At 46.0% G+C, this 27,131-nt stretch overlaps 2 protein-coding genes across 16 annotated transcripts in view; one reads left to right on the forward strand and one right to left on the reverse strand.

Moving 5' to 3' along the window:
- Window positions 1–27,131, reverse strand: part of LOC130284639 (uncharacterized) — a 271,577-nt gene that overhangs the window by 10,505 nt on the left and 233,941 nt on the right. Inside the window, exon 1 of one of the 8 annotated variants that reach the window (XM_056535178.1) lies at window positions 19,292–19,429. The exons of 6 other annotated variants lie outside the window; for them this stretch is intronic. The gene's annotated coding sequence lies outside the window, so the exon portion shown is untranslated. Of the gene's footprint in view, window positions 1–18,974; window positions 19,004–19,291; window positions 19,430–27,131 lie in introns of those variants that run through there. One more of the 8 variants, XM_056535179.1, reaches the window with a different exon arrangement.
- GULP1 (GULP PTB domain containing engulfment adaptor 1) overlaps window positions 19,109–27,131 on the forward strand; it is a 1,103,506-nt gene continuing 1,095,483 nt past the window's right edge. For 4 of the 8 annotated variants that reach the window (XM_056535163.1, XM_056535164.1, XM_056535166.1 and 1 more), the window contains exon 1: window positions 19,511–19,760. The gene's annotated coding sequence lies outside the window, so the exon portion shown is untranslated. The other 4 variants (XM_056535167.1, XM_056535165.1, XM_056535168.1 and 1 more) reach the window with 2 other exon arrangements.

Genomic DNA, 27,131 nt, shown 5'->3' on the forward strand with positions numbered 1-27,131 from the left:
GCTGGGAGTTGTAGTTATGCAACCAGCAGATGCACCACTACAACTCCCAGCATGCACTTTAGCTGTTTGTGCAAGCTGGGAGTTGTAGTTAGACAACAGCTGAAGGTACACTTTTCCATAGAAAGAATGTGCCTCCAGCTGTTGCAAAACCATAAGTCCCAGCATGCCCATAAGGGAATGCTGGGAGTTGTGGTGGTCTGCCTCCTGCTGTTGCATAACTACAGCTCCCAGCATGCCCTTTTTGCATGCTGGGAGCTGTTGCTAAGCAACAGCAGGAGGCTGTCACTCACCTCCAACGATCCAGACGCTGCAGGTCAGTCCCGCCGCCGCAGCTGCTCCTGGGGCCCCGATCCCAACAGGGGCGCCGGGGATCGGGGTCCCCAGCACCCGGGGTGCACGTCTCGCACCCGCTCACGCCCTCCGGAAGAGGGGCGGAGCGGGTGCGGGAGTGACACCCGCAGCAGGCGCCCTGATTGGTCGGCCGGTAATCCGGCCGACGAATCAGGGCGATCGTGAGGTGGCACCAGTGCCACCTCACCCCTGCAGGCTCTGGCTGTTCGAGGCCATCAGAGACGGCCCCGAACAGCCAGTAATTCCGGGTCATCGGGTCACTGGAGACCCGATTGACCCGGAATCGCCGCAGATCGCTGGACTGAATTGTCCAGCGATCTGCGGCGATCGCCGACATGGGGGGGCATAATGACCCCCCTGGGCGATATGCCGGGATGCCTGCTGAACGATTTCAGCAGGCATCCGGCTCCGGTCCCCAACCGGCTAGCGGTGGGGGCCGGAATTCCCACGGGCGTATGGATACGCCCTCGGTCCTTAAGGACTCGGGATTCAGGGCGTATCCATACGCCCTATGTCCTGAAGAGGTTAATAAACACATTTTAATAATTTCAGTCTTTTTAAAAAAAAAAAAAACGAGGGCTGTGGGGGAGTATTTTTTTAAATAAAATAATTTTTCCAATATGTTGTGGTTTTTTTTAAATTGAATTTTCAGGCTTAGTAGTGGAAGCCGGTCTTATTGACGGAATCCATTACTAAGCTAGGGCTTAGTGTTAGCCCCAAAACCAGCTAGCACTAGCCCCCAATTATTACCCGGTACCCACCGCCACAGGGTTGCCGGGAATGGCCAGTAACAATGGCTGGGGAGGGCCAGTAACAATGGTCCTCGCCCACCCTGGTAACATCAGGGTGTTGCTGTTTGGTTGGTATTGTGCTGAGAATGAAAATACGGGAACTCTATGCGTTTTTCTTTTTTATAAATAAATTAATTAAAAAACTATTTCATTCTCAGCACAATACCAACCAAACAGCAACAGCCTGACGTTACCAGGGTGGGCGAGGACCATTGTTACTGGCCCTCCCCAGCCTAAATAACACCAGCCTGTTACCGCCTAGGCCCAGGAGCACCATTTTTGACGCTCCAGGCCTGTTGGTACTGGCTCTTCCTGGCACCCCTGTGGCTGTGGGTAACGGGGTAATAATTGGGGGATAGCGCTAGCTGATTTTGGGGCTAGCGCTAAGCCCTGGCTTAGTAATGGATTCCGTCAATAAGACCGGCTTCCACTACTAAGCCTGGAAATTCAATTAAAAAAATATATATAAAACACAACACATATAAAAAATTATTTTATTTAAAAAAAACACTCCCCCACAGCCCTCATTAACCATTTTATTAAAAGAAAAAAAAATCAGTTAATCTGCCGTAATCCTCTGCATACACGGATCTGAAATGAGAAGAAAAAAATAATAAAAAATATTGGTTAGGACATTTTTGGTGCTCTCCACTGGGTAGAGCACCCATAATGCAATGTCTACCCAAACAGGGAGCCTTCAATTGGTGCAAAACTACAACTCCCAGCATGCCCAGACAGCCAAATGCTGGGAGTTATTGTTAAGCAACAGCTGGAGTTTCCTTGTCTGGGTAGACACTGCCAGAAGGGTCTGTTCACAAAACGGACAATGTGAACAGAGCCTTAGACTAACCAGCCTGGCTCCCGTCTGAAGCTCCACCCCTAATGACATCATCACTAGGGACGGAGCTACACGGACCCAGCTGGGACTGGAGGGAGGAAGGGGATTCCTTCATTTTCTGTAAACACTATATACAGCTATCTATAGATAGCTGTATATACTGTATACCACCCAAAGGGTTAACCTACACTGTCCAGCAGTGTAAGTTAACTCTTTCCTTGCCGGGCTTGCACATAGCGAACAGCTCAGCAAGGGGTTAAGTGAGCCAGCAATGTATATACTGTATACACATTGCAGTCTCACTGTAAGTTCTTGCTGGGCAGTAGATATACGATGTATATCTACTGCTCAGCATCAGTTGTTCTCCTGGCTCTGTAGCCCTGAGCACAGCTGATCCCGATATTCACATCAGGAGGATCACAGGGGGTGTCAGGAGGAGTGACATCCGCTGTGATCTGCCCCTTACTGCAGGTACTACTGCTCCCAACATGGAGCACACTCTGCTCCATGCTGGGAGCAGTAGTACCTGCATTAATAGACAGATCACAGCAAGTGTCACTCCTCCTGAGACCCGCTGTGATCCTCCTGTATAATGTATAATAGATGCGGCCGTCCGCTCTTCTACGGTCCCTGCACAGACGTATATATACACCTATTCCTATTTCCCACAGAGAGCTGTGATTGGCTGGAACCATCTGGCCAATCACAGCTCTCTGCGGGAAATATGAATAGGTGTGTATATACGTCAGTACAGGGACCGTAGAAGAGTAGCCGGCTGCATCTATACATTATATAGGAGGATCGCAAAGGGTGATCTGTCAATTAATACAGGTACTACTACTCCCATCATGTAACAGTGTGTTCCATGCTGTGAGTAGTAGTACTACTTAAAAAATGTAAAAAAAAATAGTAAAAAACACAAACACATTTTTTTTTTATTGTTGGCTACATTTTTAGGTCCTGCCCGCCTACATAAATTGATCCCTGTTTAAAAATTTATAAAAATTTGATCCCTGTTTAAAAATTAATAAAAATTTAGTTCTAAGGATACATTTTGTTAAATACAATTTTTTCCCATCACTACTACCGTATATCCCGGCGTAAAAGACGACTTTTAACCCAGAATTTTCTTCTGAACAGTCGGGGGTCGTCTTATAGGAAATACTTAGGAAAACTTATGATTATCTGCACAGGCCGGCTCCCGTATGTGGCTGCAGGCGGGGGATGGCCAAAGCAAGTAAAAACTAATACTGTTTACTAAAAACCAGGGGGCCTCCAGCTGTTGTGAAACTACAACTCCCAGTACGGCAAAGGCTGTCCGGGCATGCTGGTAGTTGTAGTTTCACCACAGCTGGAGGCACCCTGGTTTTTAGTATACAGTATTAGTTTTTACCTGCTCTGGCTGGCCCCCGCCTGCAGCCACACACGGGAGCCAGTCCAGGCAGATAAATCTTTTCGGGACATAAGGATGTCCGCCGGTCACTTACCATTCCCCGGCGTCCTCCTGCGACCCTCCTTCGGTCCTCCTGCGGTCCGGTCCTCCGTCTCTATGGTTGTACGCACGGGACGTCAGTAACTTCCTGTGCGTACAACCATAGAGGCAGAGGAGCGCAGGACCAGGAGGACCGCAGGAGGACGCGTACCGACCGGGGCCTGGTGAGTGACCGGCCGTGCTATCTTAAGTGATCCGGTCACCGCTCCCCGGTCCCGGCACCTACTGCTATGGTCCATAGGCCATAGCGGTAGATGGTGACCCGGGCCGGAGGAGCGGTGATCGGAACACTGTGGGGGCAGTACAGACATACAGCCTCCAGCCATACACTGTATATGGCTGGAAGCTGTATGTCTGTTGGGGGGAGCTGCCAATCTAATGTGGGGGAACTGCCTACAAATGTGGGGGGAGCTGCCTACTATTGTGGGGGAACTGCTGACCTAATGTGGGGGGAGCTGCCTACAAATGTGGGGGGAGCTGCCTACAAATGTGGGGGGAGCTGCCTACAAATGTGGGGGAAATGCTGACCTAATGTGGGGAAATGCTGACCTAATGTGGGGGAACTGCTACTAATGTGGGGGAGCTGCCTACTAATGTGGGGGAGCTGCCTACTAATGTGGGGTAACTCCCGACCTAATGTGGGGGAGCTGCCTACTATTGTGGGGGAACTGCCGGCCTAATGTGGGGGAGCTGCCGACCTAATGTGGGGGAGCTGCCGACCTAATGTGGGGGAACTGCTGACCTAATGTGGGGTAACTCCCGACCTAATGTGGGGGAGCTGCCTACTATTGTGGGGGAACTGCCGACCTAATGTGGGGGAGCTGCCGACCTAATGTGGGGGAGCTGGCAACCTAATGTGGGGGAGCTGGCAACCTAATGTGGGTGAGCTGGCAACCTAATGTGGGGAACTGCCAACTTAATGTGGGGGGAATTATACTTCCTACCTAATGTGGGGGAACATGATGCCTACCTAATGTGGGGGGAAATACAAGGTACCGTACATCACGATAGGAGGGGTAATCTTATATGGCGAGTATATCCCAAACTCTATATTTTAACTGTAAAAGTTGGGGGTCGTCTTATACGCCCAGTCGTCTTATACGCTGGCATATACGGTATATGTTTTTTATAATTTTTTTTAATGATACCCTACAAAATTTTATTAAAAAAGGTATCTCCATCACATTTTTGGTTCGCCAAAGTCCAAAAAAGAATAAAAACCGCTGGCAAAAATGCCAAAGTTAAAACCAACATGCCGTTTTTCTTGGTGTTTTTTGCTCTCTCATAGACTTCTATGGGAGGAAAACACCACGATTTCTGTGCAAAAAACACCAAACTAGGTTTTGTCGGGCATTTTGGAAAACCAGCCTCTGAGCCCAAAATTGCTGAAAAACGCCAAAAGGATAAAAAAAAAAAAAAAGCCAAACCAAAAAACGCCAGGTGGATCTGGCATTTTGCAGTTTACTATTGACTTGCAGCTAACATCTGGAAACTGGTTTTTTTTTGCTGAAAAAACGCTGTGCTGGAAAATTGGCATTTTTATGGCGTTTTTGCAAAAAAATCCTCAGTGGAATTCCAGCCTTACACTCAGGGGAATGGTATATGGCAGTATTATACTCAAGGGCACGGTGTGTGGCAGTATTATACTAAGGGGCACGGTATGTGGCAGTATTATACTCAGGGGCACAGTGTTTGACAGCATTCTATTTAGGTATACAGCATGTGGCAGTATTATATTCTGGGGCATAGTGTGCAACAGTATTATACCAGGGGCACACTATGTGGCAGTTATATATTTAGGGGCACAGTGTGTGGCAGTATTATACCAGGGGCACAGTGTGTGGCAGTTATATATTCAGGGACACCGGGTGTGGCAGTATTATACCAAGGGCACAGTGTGTGGCAGTTATATATTCAGGGACACAGCGTGCGGCAGTATTATACCAGGGGCACACTGTTTGGCAGTTATATATTCAGAGGCACAGTGTGTGGCAGTATTATACCAGGGGAACAGGGGGTGGCAGTTATATATTCAGGGGCACAGGGGGTGGCAGTTATATATTCAGGGGCACAGTGTGTGGCAGTATTATACCAGGGGCACAGTGTGGGGCAGTTATATATTCAGGGGTACACTATGTGGCAGTTATATATTTAGGGAGGGACACAGTGCGTGGCAGTATTATACCAGGGGCACACTGTTTGGCAGTTATATATTCAGAGGCACAGTGTGTGGCACTATTATACCAGGGGAACAGGGGGTGGCAGTTATATATTCAGGGGCACAGTGTGTGGCAGTTATATATTCAGGGGCACAGTGTGTGGCAGTAGTATACCAGGGGGACAGTGTATGGCAGTTAGAGAACGTTTATGACTTATTAAGTACTAATTAGGCAGTGCCTATTTCTGGCATGGCACTGTGGCTGCCAGGTGTGAACCAGGGTCTTAGGGTTTAGCTGGGACCTTCACCGGATGGCAGGCCTAGAAAAGTGGACCCCTACTAAAAGTAGTTGAGTACCTCTGCATTAGAAGGTAGTGAAGAATATCACGGTAGTCATGAACTACAGTCATACAGAGACACAGAGGGGTAAACATGAGGATACAAAACAGGCCTGGTGCAAGGATTTTTGCCTCCCTATGCAAAGGAAAATTTTGCTGCCCTTTGACTCCTCCCGATGTATGGAGGCACGCACGACGTCAGGATGTTGGATGGACCTGATCTTAGTTAGCAGCTCATTATAGTACGAGTGTGTGTGTGTGTGGGGGGGGGGGGGGGGTTAGCGTGGCAGGGTTTTGCTTGATGGGAAGGTGCTTCAGATGCTGGCTAACTTTATTGTTGCAGGCAGAGCGGCACCCCCATCAAGAGGGTGTTCTAGGCGGCTGCCTATTTTGCCTGTAGGCAGAGTAAGCCCTAATACAAAATTATATAGGGGGATATTTATCAAGGTATTTAGAGCTCTTTTTTTTGCTTGCAAAAGTCACACAAAAAGTTGCATGTGCACCTAAGCAAATTTTTGTGCGACTTTTGTCTGTAAGCAAAAAGCTTCAAAAGAGATTTTTACCAAAGTGAATTTAATTTCTCACTTTGTAGTGGTCAAAGATTTATCAAGTGCGAAAGTTGCACAAAAAGTCGCAACCCCTCAAAAACTCTGTAAAGCTTATAAAAACGGCATTTGAGAGCAAATTTTTATATTTCCGCTGGCAGCCGTGATCACAGCTGCAGCGGGAAATATGATATTACAACTGTATATAGGAGCACGGGCAGTCATCACTCTGCAGCCGCCCAGGATCCTTCATATTTTCTCCCACTCCCCTTACTTCTAATAATGGGAACACACTGCTTTACAGCCCCCCTGTCTCCCACCCGCCCACGCTGCACATCTCTCATCTGTCTTCTAACTGTTGCAAGACTACAACTCCCAGAATGCCCTTACAGCGAAGGCATGCTGGGAGTTGTAGTCTTGTAGCAGGTAGTGTGAGGGAGATGTGCAGCGTGGGCGGTGGGAGACAAGGGGAGTGGGTGTATGTAGGGACGGAGCAGCCAATCACGGGATCCAGTGGAAAATTTGATATTACAGTAGATATAGAAACTCGCGGCTCCGTTATATGTTAAAAGGAGCCCGGGATTCCCGTAGACAGGCCGGGAGATGTACAGGAGCCATCCCTGCCATCACTCAGCGCTGCGGTACACACTGAGGGATGGCAGGAATGGCTCCTGCCCATCTCTCGACCCGTCTGCGGGAGTCCTGGATGGCTGCAGTGTTATGTAAGCCCGGGCTACCTTTGCTACGGCGTTTACTGCAATTTCAAATTTCCCACCGGGTTTCGTGTCACTGGACCCGGTGGGAAATGTGAAATTACAGTGAATTTCTTATCACCCCCGGCCAGGGAGAGGAGCGCATTACTGCCCGCTTCCCTTGCTTGCTTGTCACCTGCTGCGCTGAATGACTATAACATGCCCTTACAGTAAGAAAATAAGTACAGTAATGCTGGGAGTTGTAGTTGTGTGGTGCGGGCGAGTGACAAGCTTGTCACCTGCCTATTGCTGCAGTACTACAACTCCCAGCATGCCCTTACAGTAAGGACATGCTAGGAGTTGTAGTCGTGCAGTGCGGGCGAGTGACAAGCTTGTCATTTGTCCGCACAGCTACAACTCCCGGCATGTCCTTACTGTAAGGGCATGCTGGGAGTTGTAGTCCTGCACAGGGGGGGGGGGGAGGGGTTGGGGAGTCAGGTGACAAGCTTTCCACTCGCCCACATCGCACAACTACAACTCCCGGCATGTCCTTATTGTAAGGGCATACTGGGCGTTGTAGTCGTGCGGTGTGGGAGATGTGCAAGTGGGTGACTTGGGGTTTTTGTTTTTCTTCTCATTTCATATCCGTGTATCCTGTGGACTCCATCGGATAACGAGGGCTTGTGGGGAAGTGTTTTATTTGGAATACATTTTTTTAAACGTGTTGTTTTTTACATTTTTATTTACTTTACAGGCTTAGTAGTGGAAGCCATCTTATAGACGGAATCCATTACTAAGCCAGAGCTTAGCTTTAGCCACAAAAACAGAAAACAGCTAGCGCTAACCCCCAATTATTGCCCCGGTACCCACCCCCACAAGGTGGCAGGAAGAGCCGGTACCAACAGGCCCAGAGCATCAAAAATGGCACTCCTGGGCCTAGGTTGTAACAGGCTGGCATTATTTGGGCTGGGGAGGGCCAGAAACTATGGTACTCGCCCACCCTGGTAATGTCAGGCTGTTGCTGCTTGGTTGGCATTTGGCTGAGACTAAAAGTAGGGTAAACCTATTTGTTTCTTTTTTCTTTAAATATTTCATTATTTATGAAAACAAAACAAAACATAGGGTTCCCCCTATTTTTATTCTTAGCTAGATACCAACAAAGCAGCAACAGCCTGATGTTACCAGGGTGGGCGACGACCATTTTTAAAAGAAAATTATTCCAAAAAAACACTCCCCCACAAGCCCTCGTTAACCATTTTATTAACATTAAACCAAAAAAACTCTGGTCACCGTACTCCTCCGAATATAAAGTAATCCACCGGATACACGGATTTGTAATGAGAAGTAAAAACAAAAAACAAACAAAAAATGAGTTAGAACATTTCACACTGTGGAATTACGTGAGTGGAATTCTGCGCAGTGAACGTTACCATCAGTGTGAATTCAGTGACAATTCCGCCAGCTGAAATTGTTCCACGCAAAGAAAGAACATGTTCATTCTTTGCTCGGAAGTCCGCGAGCACTGCATAGTGGTGACGGCGCAGTGCCGCGCTTTTCTACCACCGAAGTATACCCGGCGACGGCCACCAGGCAGAATCTCTTTGGCGTCTGGAAGAGCCGGTACCAACAGGCCCAGAGCATCAAAAATGGCACTCCTGGGCCTAGATGGTAACAGGCTGGCATTATCTAGCGAGCGGAAATTCTGCAGTGTGAACATGCCCTTAGTGGGCATAAAAATTTCATAAATACACACATTTACAGTCATGACCTTAAATGTTGGCACCCCTGAAATCTTTCTAGAAAATGAAGTATTTCTCACAGAAAAGGATTGCAGTAACAAGTTTTGCTATACAGTGGTCCCTCAACATACAATGGTAATTCCTTTCAAATGAACCATCATTAGTTGAAACCATCGTATGCTGAGGGATCCGCCACACCAGACCGCTGCCCTGGATATCGCCCTCCATTGCTGTCGCCGTGTCCCTGGGGTGTCCCGCCGCTCCGGACCGTCTCTGCTGCCTGGGATCGTCGCTCTCCATCACCATCATCACATCGCTGCGCACGCTGCTCCTATTGGATGACGGGACGGCGTGCGCGGCGATGTGATGACGATGAAGGAGAGCGACGCCGATGAGGGGGATCCTAAAGAGAATTGTCCGGAGCGCCGGGGAAATGTGAGTGATCATCATCATCGGAGCACACGGGGCACCTTAACCCCTTAAGGACCCAGCCAATTTTCACTGTAGGACACGGCCATTTTTTGCACATCTGACCACTGTCACTTTAAACATTAATAACTGTGGGATGATTTTACCTTTCATTCTGATTCCGAGAAAGTTTTTTCGTGACATATTCTACTTTATGTTAGTGGTAAAAATTTGTCGAAACTTGCATAATTTCTTGGTGAAAAATGCAAAAATTTTATGAAAAAATTGAAAATTTTGCATTTTTTTTTACCTTTGAAGCTCTCTGCTTATAAGGAAAATGAATATTCCAAATAAATTATATATTGATTCACATATACAATATGTCTATTTTATGTTTCCATCATAAAGTTGACATGTTTTTACTTTTGGAAGACATCAGAGGGCTTCAAAGTTCAGCAACAATTTTACGATTTTTCACAAAATTTTCAAAATCGAAATTTTTCAGGGACCAGTTCTGTTTTGAAGTGGATTTGAAGGGCCTTCTTATTAGAAATACCCCACAAATGACCCCATTATAAAAACTGAACCCCTCAAAGTATTCACAATGACATTCAAAAGGTTATAGGTGTTTCACAAAATTGAAGGAGAAAATTCTAAATCTTCATTTTTTACACTCGCATGTTCTTGTAGACCCAGTTATTGAACTTTTACAAGGGGTAAAAGGAGAGAAATCTTCCTAAAATGTTTAACCCAATTTCTCTCGAGTAAGAAAATACCTCATATGTGTATATCAAGTGTTCGGCGGGCGTAGTAGAGGGCTCAAAAGGGAAGGAGCAACAGTGGGATTTTGGAGAGTGAGTTTTTCTGAAATGGTTTTGGGGGGCATGTCACATTTAGGAAGCCCCTATGGTGCCAGAACAGCAAAAGAAAACCCCACATGGCATACTATTTTGAAAACTACACCCCTCAAGGCACGTAACAAGGGGTCCAGTGAGCCTTAATACCCCATAGGTGTTTGACGACTTTTCGTTAAAGTTGGACGTGAAAATTATTATTATTTTTTCACAAAAATGCTAGTTTTCCCTCAAATTTAGATTTTTTACAAGGGATAATAGGACAAAATGACCCTCAAGATTTGTAACCCCATCTCTTCTGAGTATGGAAATACCTCAAGTTAGGATGTAAAATGCTTTGCGGGCAAACTACAATGCTCAGAAGAGAAGGAGTCACATTTAGCTTTTGAAAAGCAAAATATGCTGAAATGGTTTTTTGGGGGGGCATGTCACATTTAGGTAGCCCCTATGGTGCCAGGACAGCAAAAAAAAAACACATGGCATAATATTTTGGAAACGACACCCCTCAAGGCACGTAACAAGGGGTCCAGTGAGCCTTAACACCCCACAGGTGTTTGATGACTTTTCGTGAAAGTTGGATGTGTAAATAAATTTTTTTTTTCCACTAAAATGCTAGTTTTCCCTCAAATTTAAAATTTTTACAAGGGGTAATAGGACAAAATGCCCCCCAAAATTTGAAACCCCATCTCTTCTGAGTATGGAAATACCCCATGTGTGGACATCAAGTACTCTGCTGGCGCACTACAATGCTCAGTAGAGAAGGAGCGCCATTGAGCTTTTGGGAAAAAAAATTGTTTAGAATGGAAGCCATGTGCCAGAACAGTGGACCCCCCACATGTGACCCTATTTTGGAAACTACACCCCTCGCAGAAATTAATAAGGGGTGCAGTGAGTATTTACACCCCACTGGCGTTTGACAAATCTTTGGAACAGTGGGCTGTGCAAATGAAAAATAAAATTTTTCATTTTCACGTACCACTGTTCCAAAAATCTGTCAGACACCTGTGGGGCATAAATGCTCACTGCACCCCTTATTAACCCCTTAAGGACCAAGGGCGCACAGGAACGCCTTTGCTCCCTGGTACTTAAGGACCAAGGGCGTACCTGTACGCCCGTGGGAATTTCGGTCCCCGCCGCGCGCCGGGCGGGGATCGTGCCGGGGTGACTGCTGATATCTATCAGCAGGCACCCCGCGCAAATGCCCAGGGGGGTCATTAGACCCCCCCATGTCGGCGATCGGTGCAAATCGCAAGTGAATTCACACTTGCGATTTGCGCCGATTCCGGGTCATACGGGTCTATGGTGACCCGGTGACCCGGAATAGAAGGGGGATCGCGGGTGTCCTAGACACCCACGATCCCCCTGTAGCGATAGGAGTGAGGTGGCAGAGTTGCCACCCCTCCTATCTCTGCTATTTGTGGTCTAGACGCGACCACCAATAGCAGATCGGGGGCGGAGGGGTTTACTTTCGGTTTCCCCGTCCTGCCCACCCACAATAGGCGGGGCAGGACGGGGAAACCGACAGGGACCGGCGCCGAAGATCCACTTACCCATCGGCGACGGCAGCGGCGACGATCAGCGGCGGCAGCGGGCGACGATCGGCGGAAGAAGAGGACCGCGACGCAGCTCCCTGGATCCAACGGAAGCCGGTGAGTTACTTAGCAACATCTGGAGGGCTACAGTCTGAGACCACTATAGTGGTCTCTAAACTGTAACCCTCCAGATGTTGCAAAACTACAACTCCCAGCATACCCAGAGAGCTGTTTAGGCTTGCTGGGAGTTGCAGTTTTGCAACAGCTGGAGGTCTACAGTTTGAGACCACTGCAAAGTGATCTCTATACTGTGCACCTCCAGATCTTGCAAAACTACAACTCCCAGCATGCCCAGACAGCAGTTTGCTGTCTGGGCATGCTGGGAGTTGTAGTTTTGCAGTTATGCAGTGGTCTCTAAACTATAGCTCTACAGATGTTGCAAAACTGCAACTCCCAGCAAGCCTAAACAGCAAACAGCTGTCTATGCATGCTGGGAGTTGTAGTTGCGATCCCTCCAGCTGTTGCAAAACTACATCTCCCAGCATGCCTTTCGGCGATCAGTACATGCTGGGAGTTGAAGTTTTGCAATAGCTGGAGGCACACTGGTTGGAAAATACTGAGTTAGGTAACAGAACCTAACTGAAGGTTTTCCAACCAGTGTGCCTCCAGCTGTTGCAAAAGTACAACTCCCAGCATGCACGGTCTGTCAGTACATGCTAGGAGTTGTAGTTTTGAAACAGCTGGAGGTTTGCCCCCCCATGTGAACGTACAGGGTACATTCACACTGGCGGGTTTACAGTAAGTTTTCTGCTTCAAGTTTGGGCTGTGGCAAATTTTTCACCGCAGCGCAAACTCCTAGCGGTAAATTCACTGAAAACCAGTGTGAATGTACCCTAAAAACACTACACTACACTTACACATAATAAAGAGTAAAACACAACATATACACCCCCTTACACTGTCCCCCTAATAAAAAATAAAAAACGTATTGTACGGCAGTGTTTCCAAAACAGAGCCTCCAGCTGTTGCAAAACAATAACTCCCAGCATTTCCGGACAGCCACTGACTGTCCAGGAATGCTGAGAGTTTAGCAACAGCTGGAGGCACCCTGTTTGGGAATCACTGGCGTAGAATACCCCTATGTCCACCCCTGTGCAATCCCTAATTTAGTCCTCAAATGCGCATGGCGCTCTCTCACTTCAGAGCCCTGTCGTATTTCAAGGAAACAGTTTAGTGCCACATATGTGGTATCTCCGTACTCGGGAGAAATTGCATTACTAATTTTGGGGGCTTTTTTTCCTTTTACCCCTTATGAAAAAGAAAAGTTGGGGTCTACACCAGCCTGTTAGTGTAACTAACACTAACATGCTGGTGTTGTCCTTTACTTTTTATTTTCACGGGAGGTAAAAGGAAAAAAAGACCCCCAAAATTTGTAACGCAATTTCTCCTGAGTACGGAGATACCCCATATGTGGGCGTAAAATGCTCTGCGGATGCACAACAAGGCTCAGGAGTGAGAGCGCACCATGTACATTTGAGGCCTAAATTGGTGATTTGCACAGGGGTGGCTGATTTTACAGTGGTTCTGACATAAACACAAAACAATAAATACAGACATGTGACCCCATTTTGGAAACGACACCCCTCACGGAACGTAACAAGGGGTATAGTGAGCCTGAACACCCCACAGGTGTTTGACAAATTTTCATTAAAGTTGGATGGGAAAGTGAAAAAAAAAAATTTTTTTTCACTAAAATGCTGGTGTCACCCTAAATTTTTCATTTTCACAAGGGAAAATAAAAAAAAGCCCCCCAAAATTTGTAACCCAATTTCTTCTGAGTAAGAGCATACCCCATATGTGGATGTAAAGTGCTCTATGGGTGCACTACAATGCTCAGAAGAGAAGGAGCGCCATTGGGATTTTGAAGAGAAAATTTGTCCGGAATTGAAGGCCACTTGTGTTTACAAAGCCCAGAACAATGGACTCCCCCCATATGTGACCCCATTTTGGAAACTACACCCCTCATGTATTGTAATAAGGGGCGCAGTGAGCATTTACGCCCCACAGGTGTCTGACAGATTTTTGGAACAGTGATCCGTGAAAATGAAAAATGTAATTTTCCATTTGCACAGCCCACTGTCCCAAAGATCTGTCAAACGCCAGTGGGGTGTAAATGCTCACTGCACCACTTATTAAATTCTGTGAGGGGTGTAGTTTCCAAAATGGGGTCACATGTGGGGGGGTCCACTGTTCTGGCACCACGGGGGGCTTTGTAAATGCACATGGCCCCTGACTACCATTCCAAACGAATTCTCTTTCCAAAAGCTCAATGGTGCTCCTCCTCTTCTGAGCATTGTAGTTCGCACGTAGTGCACTTCAGGTCCACTTATGGGGTACCTCCATACTCAGAAGAGATGGGGTTACAAATTTTGGGGGGTATTTTCTGCTATTAACCCTTGCAAAAATGTGAAATGTGGGGGGAAACACACATTTTAGTGAAAAAAAAATATATATTTTTTTACATATGCAAAAGTCGTGAAACCCGTGTGGGGTATTAAGGCTCACTTTATTCCTTGTTACGTTCCTCAAGGGGTCTAGTTTCCAAAATGGTATGCCATGTGTTTTTTTTTTTTGCTGTTCTGGCACCATAGGGGCTTCCTAAATGCGACATGCCCCCCGAGCAAAATTTGCTCTCAAAAAGTTAAATATCACTCCTTCTCTTCGGAGCATTGTAGTTCGCCCGTAATGCACTTCATGGCAACTTATGGGGTACCTCCATACTCAGAAGAGATGGGGTTACAAATTTTGGGGGGTATTTTCTGCTATTAACCCTTGCAAAAATGTGAAATTTGGGGGGAAACACACATTTTAGTGGAAAAAAATTTTTTTTTTTACATATGCAAAAGTCGTGAAACACCTGTGGGGTATTAAGGCTCACTTTATTCCTTGTTACGTTCCCCAAGGGGTCTAGTTTCCAAAATGGTATGCCATGTGGGTTATTTTTGCTGTTCTGGCACCATAGGGGCTTCCTAAATGTAACATGCCCCCCAAAAACCATTTCTGAAAAACGTACTCTCCAAAATCCCCTTGTCGCTCCTTCGCTTCTGAGCCCTCTACTGCGCCCGCCGAACACTTTACATAGACATATGAGGTATGTGCTTACTCGAGAGAAATTGGGCTACAAATATAAGTATACATTTTCTCCTTTTACCCCTTGTAAAAATTCAAAAATTGGGTTTACAAGAACATGCGAGTGTAAAAAATAAAGATTGTGAATTTTCTCCTTCACTTTTCTGCTATTCCTGTGAAACACCTAAAGGGTTAAAACACTTACTGATTGTCATTTTGAATACTTTGGGGGGTGTAGTTTTTATAATGAGGTCATTTGTGGGGTATTTCTAATGGGAAGACCCTTCAAATCCACTTCAAACCTGAACTGGTCTCTGAAAAAAAGCGAGGTTCAAAATTTTGTGAAAAATTGGAAAATTGCTGCTGAACTTTGAAGCCCTCTGGTGTCTTCCAAAAGTAAAAACACGTCAATTTTATGATGCAAACATAAAGTAGACATATTGGAAATGTGAATAAAATAAAAAAAATATTTTGAATATCCATTTTCCTTACAAGCAGAGAGCTTCAAAGTTAGAAAAATGCTAAATTTTCTAATTTTTCATCAAATTTTGGGATTTTTCACCAAGAAAGGATGCAAGTTACCACAAAATTTTACCACTATGTTAAAGTAGAATATGTCACGAAAAAACATTCTCGGAATCAGATTGATAACTAAAAGCATTCCAGAGTTATTAATGTTTAAAGTGACAGTGGTCAGATGTGCAAAAAACGCTCTGGTCCTAAGGTGTAAAATGGCCTGGTCCTTAATGGGTTAAATTCCAAAATGGGGTCACATGTGGGGCTGTAAAATTGGCCACCCCTGTGCAAATCACCAATTTAGGCCTCAAATGTACATGGTGCGCTCTCACTCCTGAGCCTTGTTGTGCGCCCGCCGAGCATTTTACGACCACATATGGGGTATTTCCGTACTTAGGAGAAATTGCGTTACAAATTTTGGGGGTCTTTTTTTCCTTTTAACGCTTGCGAAAATAAAAAGTATGGGGCAACACCAGCATGTTAGTGTAAAAATGTTTATTTTTTTACACTAACAAGCTGGTGTAGCCCCCAAATCTTCCTTTTCTTAAGGGGGTAAAAGGAGAAAAAGTCCCCCAAAATTTGTAGTGCAATTTCTCCTGAGTACGAAGATACCCCATATGTGGCCCTAAACTGTTTCCTTGAAATACGACAGGGCTCTAAAGTGAGAGCCCCATGCGCATTTGAGGACTAAATTAGGGATTGCATAGGGGTATTCTACACCAGTGATTCCCAAACAGGGTGCCTCCAGCTGTTGCTAAACTTCCAGCATGCCTGGACAGTCAGTGGCTGTCCAGAAATGCTGGGAGTTGTTGCTTTGCAACAGCTGCAGGCTCCGTTTTGGAAACAGTGCCATACAATACCTTTTTAATTTTTATTGGGGGGGGGGGGGCAGTGTAAGGGGGTGTATGTGTAGTCTTTTACTCTCTATTATGTGTTAGTATAGTGTAGTGTAGTGTTTTTAGGGTACAGTCGCACTGGCGGGTTACAGTGAGTTTCCCGCTAGGAGCTTGCGCTGCTGCAAAAAATTTGCAGCAGCCCAAACTTGAAGCTAGAAACTTACTGTAAATTTACCGCAAATCGCAAGTGTGAATTCACTTGCGATTTGACGCGATCGCCGACATGGGGGGTCTGATGACCCCCCTGGGCCTTTGCACGGTATGCCTGCTGAATGATTTCGGCAGGCATCCCGGTCCGACCCCCACACGGTGCGCGGCGGGGGCCGGAATTGTCCATGACGTACGCGTACGTCATGGGTCCTCAAGTACCAGGGTGTCATGACGTACGCGTACGTCAAGGGTCCTTAAGGGGTTAAACTGCTATCCAACTGCTATGTTGATGCTGCCTTCAACATGTAATGGCCTCTGAGAGGCCATTGTATGTTGAAATTATCGTATGTCGGGGCCATCGTAGGTCGGGGGGTTACTGTACACATGTTTATTCTCTATGTGTATTGGAACTAAGCCAAAAAAGTGAGGAAAAAAAAGCAAATTGGACATAATGTCACACCAAACTCCAAAAATGGGTTGGACAAAATTATTGTCACCCTTTAAAAATTGTCGAAAAATAAGATTGTTTCAAGCATGTGATGCTCCTTTAAACTCACCTGGGGCAAGTAACAGGTGTGGGCAATATAAAAATCACACCTGATAAAAAGAGAAGTTCACTTAGTCTTTACATTGTGTGTCTGTGCGTGCCAGACTAAGCATGGACAACAGAAAGAGGAGAATAGCACTGTCTGAGGACTTGAGAACCAAAATTGTGGAAAAATATCAACAATCTCAAGGTTACAAGTTCATCTCCAGAGATCTAGATTTGCCTTTGTTCACAGTGCGCAACATTATCAAGAAGTTTGCAAACCGTGGCACTGTAGCTAATATCGCTGGGCATGGACAGAAGAGAAGAATGGATGGAAGGTGTCAACGCAGGATCGTCCAGATGGTGGATAAGCAGCCCCAAACAAGTTCCAAAGATATTCAAGCTGTCCTACAGGCTCAGGGAGCATCAGTGTCAGCGTGAACTATCCGTGAACATTTAAATGAAATGAAACTCTATGGCAGGAGACCCAGGAGGACCCCACTGCTGACACAGAGACATAAAAAAGCAAGACTACATTTTGCCAAAAAGAACTTGAGTAAGCCAAAATCCTTCTGGGAAAATGTTTTGTGGACAGATAAGACCAAGATAGAGCTTTTTGGTAAAGCACATCATTCTACTATTTACCGAAAACGGAAGGAGGTCTACAAAGAAAAGAACACAGTACCTAAAGTGACATATGGTGGATGTTCAATGATGTTTTGGAGTTGTTTTGCCGCCTCTCGCACTGGGTGCCTTGAATGTGTGCAAGGCATCATGAAATCTGAGGATTACCAATGGATTTTGGGTCGCACTGTACAGTCCAGTGTCAGAAAGCTGGTTTTGCATCCGAGATCTTGGGTCTGGTTATAGGAAGCAACTGATTTCAGTTATTTTTTCCAAAGGGTGTACAACTAAATATTAAGTTAAGGGTGCCAATAATTTTGTCCAGTCCATTTCTGGAGTTTGGTGTGACATTCTGTCCAATTAGCTTTTTTTCCTCCCTTTTTTGGTTTAGTTCCAATGCACACAAAGGGAATAAACAGGTGTATAGCAAAACATTTGTTACTGAAATCCTTTTCTGTGAGAAATACTTAATTTTCTTGAACATTTTCAGGGGTGCCAACATTTACGGCCATGACTGTATATATCGTAAATTTTTTTCAAAGCTGAAAAGTGGTGTTCTGAAGTCATTTATTGTTTTTTTGCTTTTGTGTGCTAAAAAAAATGGTATTCAAAAGCGATTTAGTGGTTTTTGCTTATGTGAGCCAAATTTATCAACCTCCCTGTGATAGTATATTAAATGTGTCATACATAAGCAAAAGAAAAATGCTAGAGATGAGCGAACTTACAGTAAATTCGATTAGTCATGAACTTCTCTGCTTGGCAGTTTCTGACTTATCCTGCATAAATTAGCTGTGGTGGGCTGGAAAAGGTAGATACAGTCCTAGGAAAGAGTCTCCTAGGACTGTATCCACCTTTTCCAGCCCACGGGAGCACCTGAAAGCTGAACTAATTTATGCAGACTAAAGTCATCAACTGCCGAGCCGAGAAGTTTGTGACAAATCAAATTTACTGTAAGTTCGCTCATCTCTAAAAAATGCCTACAGAACTTGCTTTCCAAAGCAACAATGATAAATGTCCCTGATAGTCTTAAGCTAATAACAGACAGGAGCAGGAATGATAAGACCTGTGTGCCACTAAAGTGACTTCATCCTAGTCTTGGCGAATGGGCTAGTGGTCTTCAACCTGCAGACCTCCAGATGTTGCAAAACTACAACTCCCAGCATGCCCAGACAGAACGGCTGTCCGGGCATGCTGGGAGTTGTAGTTTTGCAACATCTAGGGGTCCGCAGGTTGAAGACCACTCCTATAGGCCATCAATACTTCTCATAATAAGTTTCTGATACATATAGTGAATGTATTCATATTCATAAACCACAAGGGCCCTGCAGCAGATGTTTAGTTAGTTGCATAAATGTATCTATTGAATAGTGCATCATATTTCTAATATATCACCCAGGATTCTGTTTATAGGCCCAGATTTATCAAACTGTGTGAGAGAAAAAGTGGAGTGATTTCCCCACAGCAACCAATCACAGTTCAGGTTTCACTTTACCTCAGATCGTTAGCTGAGCTGTGATTGGTTGCTGTGGGAAAATCTCTCCACTTTTTCTCTCAGTTTGATAAATCTGGGCATATGTTTTTTAGATTTTTACTAGAGCACACTGAGAAATAGAATTAAAAAAAATCCATTTTTTCCAATACTATTTTTTATGACAGAGCCTGGAAGACATGATCTCTGTCTGGTGTTCGCATCCTTTTATTTACCTCACCTCAGACATAGCATTATAGGGAGATGCACAGTTACTGCTTCGGACACTGAACACGGTCATGTTTTCTAGTGGCCCGACAGTACATGGCCAGATGTGCACTGCAGCCCTTTAGCCAGCACTTCACTACACACACAGCAGCAGGAAGAATATCAAGCCACCACTACAGAAAGCTTCTGGATTTAAGTCGTTTGTTCCAAGGTTAGTAAATGGGCCCTTTATTGCCTCAGCCAGAAGACTGTAGAGAGGGGTGTGACAGCAGTAATCCCTGGCTGCCGTCCCAGTCATGGGCAGCACAGGGGGATAGAGGTTGCCCCTGGTCGCCTCAGCAAGCAAAGGGTGTTTGGACTGAGCCAGCAGGGAGGGGGGCATGGCCGTGACGTCATTGGGCTGGCTGATTTGATGCGTCTCTCCTCACACTGAGCACAGGGAGAGCTGTGGCAGCAGCAGCGGTTCTTCTGCAGAGCTGGAGGTAAGTGACTGGGTGACTGGCACCGGGGGGGGGGGGCACAAGGGAACAGCAGTGTGTGAGGGAGACAGGTTATTGCATTGCCCATAACTCTGAGCTGGAGCCTCCTATTTATAAGTAAGCGAAGAAGAAAAACTTTATGTGCGATAGTAATGCACATGCGCTAGAAAGTTTCTTGTTACATTCCGTTAGTCTCTGTACTTTAGGGTAAATAGGAAAGTGAGATTCCCATTGACAGGCAGCAACTTCCCTATGGCCCTCCTAGCTCTTGTATGGAGAGTACGAGGCAGTGCCGCACACAGGACTGGCACCTGGGCATCACCCCGAGCCTCCTCTCTCAGTCCACTCCTCCTCAGTCTGCTCGCTGTATTGTTGGCTGATGTCTGTTATGGTCATGTGTGGATACTTGGCTGTTTGACTCATATTGAAGGAGTTGAGGAAACTTTTGGCAGATGAATGTGCATTAGTGACTGCTGCTAGAGGAGCAGATTTCCATGTGACAACCCACCTCTGTGCTACCTGAATGGCAGGAAAGGATACTTCTCTATGTTGCTGGAATGCCAGGGATGGATAATTCTTTGCAGTGCTGGCATGTCACCGATGGATACTTGTCTATGGTGCTGGCATGTCAGGGATGGATCCTTCATGTGGTACTGGCATGCCAGGGATGGTTACTTCTCTATGCTGCCGGCATGTCAGGGATGGATCCTTCATGTTGTACTGGCATGCCAGGTATGGTTACTTCTCCATGGTGCTGGCATGTCAGGGTTGGATCGTACATGTGGTACTGGCATGCCAGGTATGGTTACTTCTTTATGTTGCTGGAATGCCAGGGATGGATAATTCTTTGCAGTGCTTGCATGTCACCGATGGATACTTGTCTATGGTGCTGGCATGTCAGGGATGGATCCTTCATGTGGAACTGGCATGCCAGGGATGGATACTTCTCTATGGTGCTGGCATGTCAGGGTTGGATCGTACATGTGGTACTGGCATGCCAGGTATGGTTACTTCTCCATGGTGCTGGCATGTCAGGGTTGGATCGTTCATGTGGTACTGGCATGCCAGGGATGGTTACTTCTCTATGGTGGGGGCATGTCAGCGATGGATAATTGTGGAGCTGGAATTCTATGGGTCGATCTTCCATGTGGTGCTGGAATGCTAGGATTGCATACTTCCCTGTGGCTCTGAAATGATAGGAATAGATCATCCATGTGGTCCTGGAATATCAAGGATGGATGCTTCTAAATGGTGCTGGCATGCCAGGGATATATGCTCCTCTGGGATGCTGGAATGCAAGGGATTGATAGTTTTTCTATGGTTCTGAAATGCCAGAAATGGATCATCCATGTGGTGCTGGAATGCCAGTGATGAATCCACCATGTGGGGCAGAAATATTAGGGATGAATCCTCTGTTGTGCTGCTGGATTATCAGTATTGTATTCCCAATGATGCTGGAATGCCAGGGATGGATACGCTTTTGTGGTCAATAAATATGAGGGATGGATCCTTTATGGTGCTGGTAAAGGATGGTTCTATTGGGCCCAGGCTACAAAGGGAATTACACTTTAACTAAAATTGTAAGAAAATAGCTGTCTCAATGCTGTTTCCATTATTGCTTCTAGATGAAAAATTCCCTGTTAACCCCTTAAATGGGCACTGTCATGAAATCTAAAAATTGATATGTTGTAGTACTTAAGTACTACAACATATCTCTAATATACTTTAATTAAAAAAAGTGATTTTAAACAAGTTTAAAATCACTTTTAAATTCGGCCACTAGGGGTCGCCCTCCTAGTGGCCGAATGCATTCTGCAGTGACGTCACTACTGGATTTCGACTCATTTCAGCCTGGCAAATGAGTCGAAATCCAGTCACTGCGGTGCTCGCTCGCGCCTGTCAATCAGACAGGCGAGAGCGAGCACGCTGATAGCTGGGGCTGCGCGCATTGGCCAGCTCCACTGGCCTCGCGCGCGGCCCCGCCCCCGCCCCGCCCCCCACCCGCCCCCCCTCTTACCCTGTCCGGAGGCCGTTACCCTGTCCGGAGGCAGCTCATTGATCCTCTGGTAAGTCTTCCTCACTGGAGGAATGGGGTGGGGGAAGCGGGGTTCGGGGGAGTGCCGCCGCTCAGCACTAGAGGTATGGGGGTGGGGAACGGGGTTCGGGAGAGCGCCGCCGCCGCTGCTGCTGCTGCTGCTCCCGAAGTAGCACTGCTTATTATTTTCACCACAGGGTGCCTCCAGCTTTTTCACCACTACAACTCCCAGAATGCCCTGACAGCCAGTAGATGTTAGGGCAAGCTGGGAGTTGTAGTGGTGAAACAGCTGGAGGCACCCTGTATAGTGAGCTAAGGGCGGAAGTGCCGGCTCCAGCAGGCATCAGTGACGTGGTGCCTGCTGGGGAAGTCTGCCTGGTAGTGAGCACACTACCAGGCAGACAAAAAGGGATTTTAATATAGTAAAAAAAAAATGTAAAGGGAGGGAGGGGGTTAGGGAGAGATGGGCAATAGGCAGGGACAGAAAGAAAGAAAAAATGGATGGTGGGAGCTACACTTTAAGGACTCAGGGTTTTTCAGTTTTTGCACTTTCGTTTTTTCCTCCTTACTTTTTAAAAATCATAACCCTTTCAATTTTCCACCTAAAAATCCATATTATGGCTTATTTTTTGCCTTGCCAATTCTACTTTGCAGTGACATTAGTCATTTTACCCAAAAATGCACGGCGAAACGGAAAACAAAAATCATTGTGCGACAAAATCGAAGAAAAAACGCCATTTTGTAACTTTTGGGGGCTTCCGTTTCTACGCAGTGCATATTTTGGTAAAAATTACACCTTATCATTATTCTGTAGGTCCATACGGTTAAAATGATGCCCTACTTATATAGGTTTGATTTTATCGCACTTCTGGAAAAAATAACTACATGCAGGAAAATGTATACGTTTAAAAATGTCATCTTCTGACCCCTATAACTTTTTTATTTTTCCACGTACAGGGCGGTATGAGGACTCATTTTTTGCGCCGTGATCTGAAGTTTTTATCGGTATGATTTTTGTTTTGATCGGACTTTTTGATCACTTTTTATTCATTTTTTAATGGTATAAAAAGTGACCAAAAATGCGCTTTTTTGGACTTTGGAATTTTTTTGCGCATACGCCATTGACCGTGCGGTTTAATTAATGATATATTTTTATAGTTTGGACATTTACGCACGCGGCGATACCACATATGTTTATTTTTATTTTTATTTACACCGTTTTCTTTTTTTTATGGGAAAAGGGGGGTGATTCAAACTTTTATTAGGGAAAGGGTTAAATGACCTTTATTAACACTTTTTTTTAATTTTTTTTTTGCAGTGTTATAGGTCCCCATAGGACACACACTGATCTTTTACACAGATCACAGGCGTGTATTAACACGCCTGTGATCAGTGTTATCGGCGCTTGACTGCTCCTGCCTGGATCTCAGGCACAGAGCAGTCATTCGCCGATCGGACACCGAGGAGGCAGGTAAGGGCCCTCCCGGTGTCCTGTAAGCTGTTCGGGACGCCGCTATTTCACCGCGGCGGTCCCGAACAGCCCGACTGAGCAGCCGGGTCACTTTCACTTTCACTTTAGAAGCGGCGGTCAGCTTTGACCGACGCTTCTAAAGGGTTAATACCGCACATCGCCGCGATCGGCGATGTGTGGTATTAGCCGCGGGTCCCAGCCATTGATGAGCGCCGGGACCGACGCGATATGCTGCGGGATCGCGGCGCGATCCCGCTTCATATCGCGGGAGCCGACGCAGGACGTAAATATACATCCTGCGTTAAAGTCTGGGGTTAAAGTCTGACCAAAATCATGATTTTTTACTCATTTTGCATAGAACTTTAATCTTATATGTAGTCAAAGCCTTACAGAGGGAATTAGCATCTTCTCCTTCTGTTATCTGTGCTGCAGAATTTAAGCACCTGTGCACATGATGAATTTTTGCAGTTAGGAAAATTTGTTTATTCACGTCAGCAAGGGCATTTCTTAAAAATTTTGTCATGAAAATTCACTCTATATGTAGCAGATTAGCCAAATGCTAATCTTCATTTATTAGCTTCCCTCAGTTATTTCCATATGGAAACTGTATTAATAATTGACTTTTCACAACAGTGCAGATTCCCATTGAAGATAACGGGTTTGAAGTTTTGGAGCAGAATTTAAGTTGTTTTCACTTTTGAATACACATACCGTGTATAAGCCGAGTTTTTCATCACCATTTTTCATCACCATTTTGCCGAAAACGTCCTCCTCGGCTTATACTGGAGTGATGGGAAAAATAAAAAATTGCAGGCATACCGGTATGGGGTGGCAATGGGATGGGATGGGCCGCCCATCGTCGCCCATCTACGCTGCGGGGACCGTCCGACTTCCAGTGGGGAGGGTGAGCCGGTTCGGGCCGTCCATCTTGACCGAGAGGCCCTCTTCTCTGCTTAGGTCCAGCCCTGGACTAGTGACGCTGCATTGACGCCGCCGTGCAGGGACGTCCGTGTGCAGCAGACGTCCGTGATGTCAGGGGCGTCCATACACGGCGGCGTCAATGCAGCGTCACTAGTCTGGGGCCAGCTCGCAGCGGAGAAGAGGGCCTCTCGGTTAAGATGGATGGCCCGAACCTGCTCACCCTCCCCACTGGAAGTGGGACGGTCCCTGCAGCGACGTTGGATGGCTGCTAGGGAGGTGAGTAGAGAACAAGAGAGGGGGGTTTGGATGATGACAGGACGGTATGAGGGGGGTCTGGATAATGATAGGGGGGCAAAGGGGATCTGTATGATGGGGGGATGGGGGGGGTCTGGATGATGACAGGAGGGATGAGGGGGGGTCTGGATGATGACAGTGGGAGTCGGGATGATGACAGAGGAGGGCGGGATGATGACGGGGGGGGGGGGATGATGTCTATTTCCCACCCTAGGCTTATACTCGAGTCAATAGGTTTTCCTGGGTTTTTGGGGTGAAATTAGGGGCCTCAGCTTATATTCGGGTCGGCTTATACTCGAGTATATACGGTAATTCTATGGAAATCCCAATGCTAATTTCATCATGTGAACATTTGGCACAATTTAACCCTCTCCTCCTTTTCTTGAGGCCATGCTCTTTTTTAAAAATTAATTTGAAAATGTGTGCTGCGGCCACTTTTCATACGAATCTGGCACAGTCTACACAAAAAAGGGAACTGAGTTTTGAATATTTCCCATAGAGTATCTTTAGTTGACCTTGGAGAGATTGGATAGTGCATGCTTGCATGCTGTGTGGCACAGTTATAGAGGCAACAGCTTACATTAGCATCTCTCCTTGCCCAATGTCAAATCAGACAGAAATTCATATTTTGAGAGACACCTTTAACAGTGGCATTATGATGTACTCATTATGGCTTCAACCACTAAGGCTATGTTAACACGGCAGAATTTCTGCACTGAATTCTGCATGGAATTCTGAATGAATTTATTGCCAATTCACTTCAATGAAATTCCTACAGTGGAAATTCTGCAGCAGAAATCTTTCTGTGTGAATGGGACAGTGGAATTCCATTGAAGTGTATTGGCTATGAATTTATGCAGAAATCCATGCAGAATTCAGTGCAGAAATTGTGCCGTTTGAACCTGACCTAAGGCTGGGTTCACATAATGTTTTTGCCATACTGTTTTCAATCAGTTTTTCTAAAGAAAACCGTATGGAAAAAAAAAAAACGGATTGAACAGTATGGGAAAAAGTCAACCGTATGCGTTTTTAAACCGTATACTGTTTCTAAAAGTGCATACAATTCCGTCCATTTTTATAAAAAAAATAAAAAAAACATACGTTTTTGAAAATTTTGTCCATTTTTAACCCCTTAGAGCCTATTTTCACCCTAAGGACTCAGGCCTTTTTTGCAATTCTGACCACTGTCACTTAATGCCTTAATAACTCTGGGATACTTTTACCTTTCGTTCTGATTCCGAGATTGTTTTTTTCTACTTTATGTTAGTGGTAACATTTCATCGATACTTGCATAATTTCTTGGGGAAAAATTCAATTTTATGAAAAAATAGAAAATTTTGCATTTCTCTATCGGCTCCATTGGGGGACACATACCGTGGGTGTATGCTGCTGTCTCTAGGAGGTATGACACTATGGCAACAAAAAAAGTCGTCTCCTCCCAGCAGGATATACCCGCCTCCAGGTCCTGAGCTAAGCAGTTTTACCTTAGTGTCTGAAGGAGGTGGACATGGTCTGGATTTCTCCAGACCAGGTCTTATGTTTTATTATTTTCCTAGTTAGGGAATGTGTTTTTTATTCCTTTTTCTTTCACCTTTTCAGGTGGGGACTCAGGAACTGCGGCTCACTGTTTCCCCATTGCGATTGAGGGGGCACAGACATTGCGTATATGCGCTGTTCACCCCCTCTAACCAACGGTCAGCGCCTGGGGTTGTACCTCATGGGTCCGGGTCCCCCTATTTCCCTGTTCGCCTCGCTCGCACATGGTAGCTCAGCGTGATGAAGGTAACAGAAAGCAGACTGAATACCTCGCAGAAGACTCCATTAGGTAAGTTCTTCTGACTGAGGTGAATATATATTTTTCTCCCTTTAGGTGCTGACTTGCAACCTCTGGAGACCCTCATTTTTTGGCCCACCTTTCAGGATCTAAGGGGTTGGCCTGTGTTGGGGCTCTATCTTTATTCAAAAAAGGGGCGAGCAATGGCATTTTGGGATGGAAGGGGTTACTTTATTACTATGTACATGTGTGTGTGTTTTTATACTATGCGGCTGTCGGCCGCAGCGCTTACTATGTGGCTGACAACCGCAGCGTTTGTACTGTTCGGCGCAGGAAGCGCCGACTTACTTTCAGTTTCGGCAGCAGACAGCTGCCGGCGGATATGTGTATCGCCCGCTCACTTCCCCGCGGGCGCAGGCGCAACTGACATGTGCGCCCGGGGCAAGGAGCGGGCGCCATTACTATTGTTCTTCACGGCAGCCGGGGCGCTATAGCTCCGCCCACAGGGCCGCCGGAGCTTACTGGAGGCGCGAATCGCCCTCCAATCAGTGCCGTGCACGCGATTTTTGGGGGCAGAGGCCAATTAGACTGTGCCCCTGCTCCAGGCACGCCCCTCTATGGCTATTGGCTGGCCTGTTTCTCCCTCTCTATTACTCAGAGCGGAGTTCTTCTCACAGCAGCTGCCACAGGGGACACAGACTCGGGTGAGAGAGTTCCTTTTTTCATTATGTCCGTACCCAGAACTGTTCCTCCCTCTAAACAGACAACTGGAGCATTAGTTTCCTATTTTGTCTGTAAGAACTGTAATTTCAAAATGCCTGGTTCTGCTGAACCCACTTGCTCTGCCTGCTCCTCTGCTGCCCCAGACATTTAGCCTGT

Source organism: Hyla sarda, chromosome 8 (assembly GCF_029499605.1).
Source record: "Hyla sarda isolate aHylSar1 chromosome 8, aHylSar1.hap1, whole genome shotgun sequence".
Classification (NCBI taxonomy): Eukaryota; Metazoa; Chordata; class Amphibia; order Anura; family Hylidae; genus Hyla; species Hyla sarda.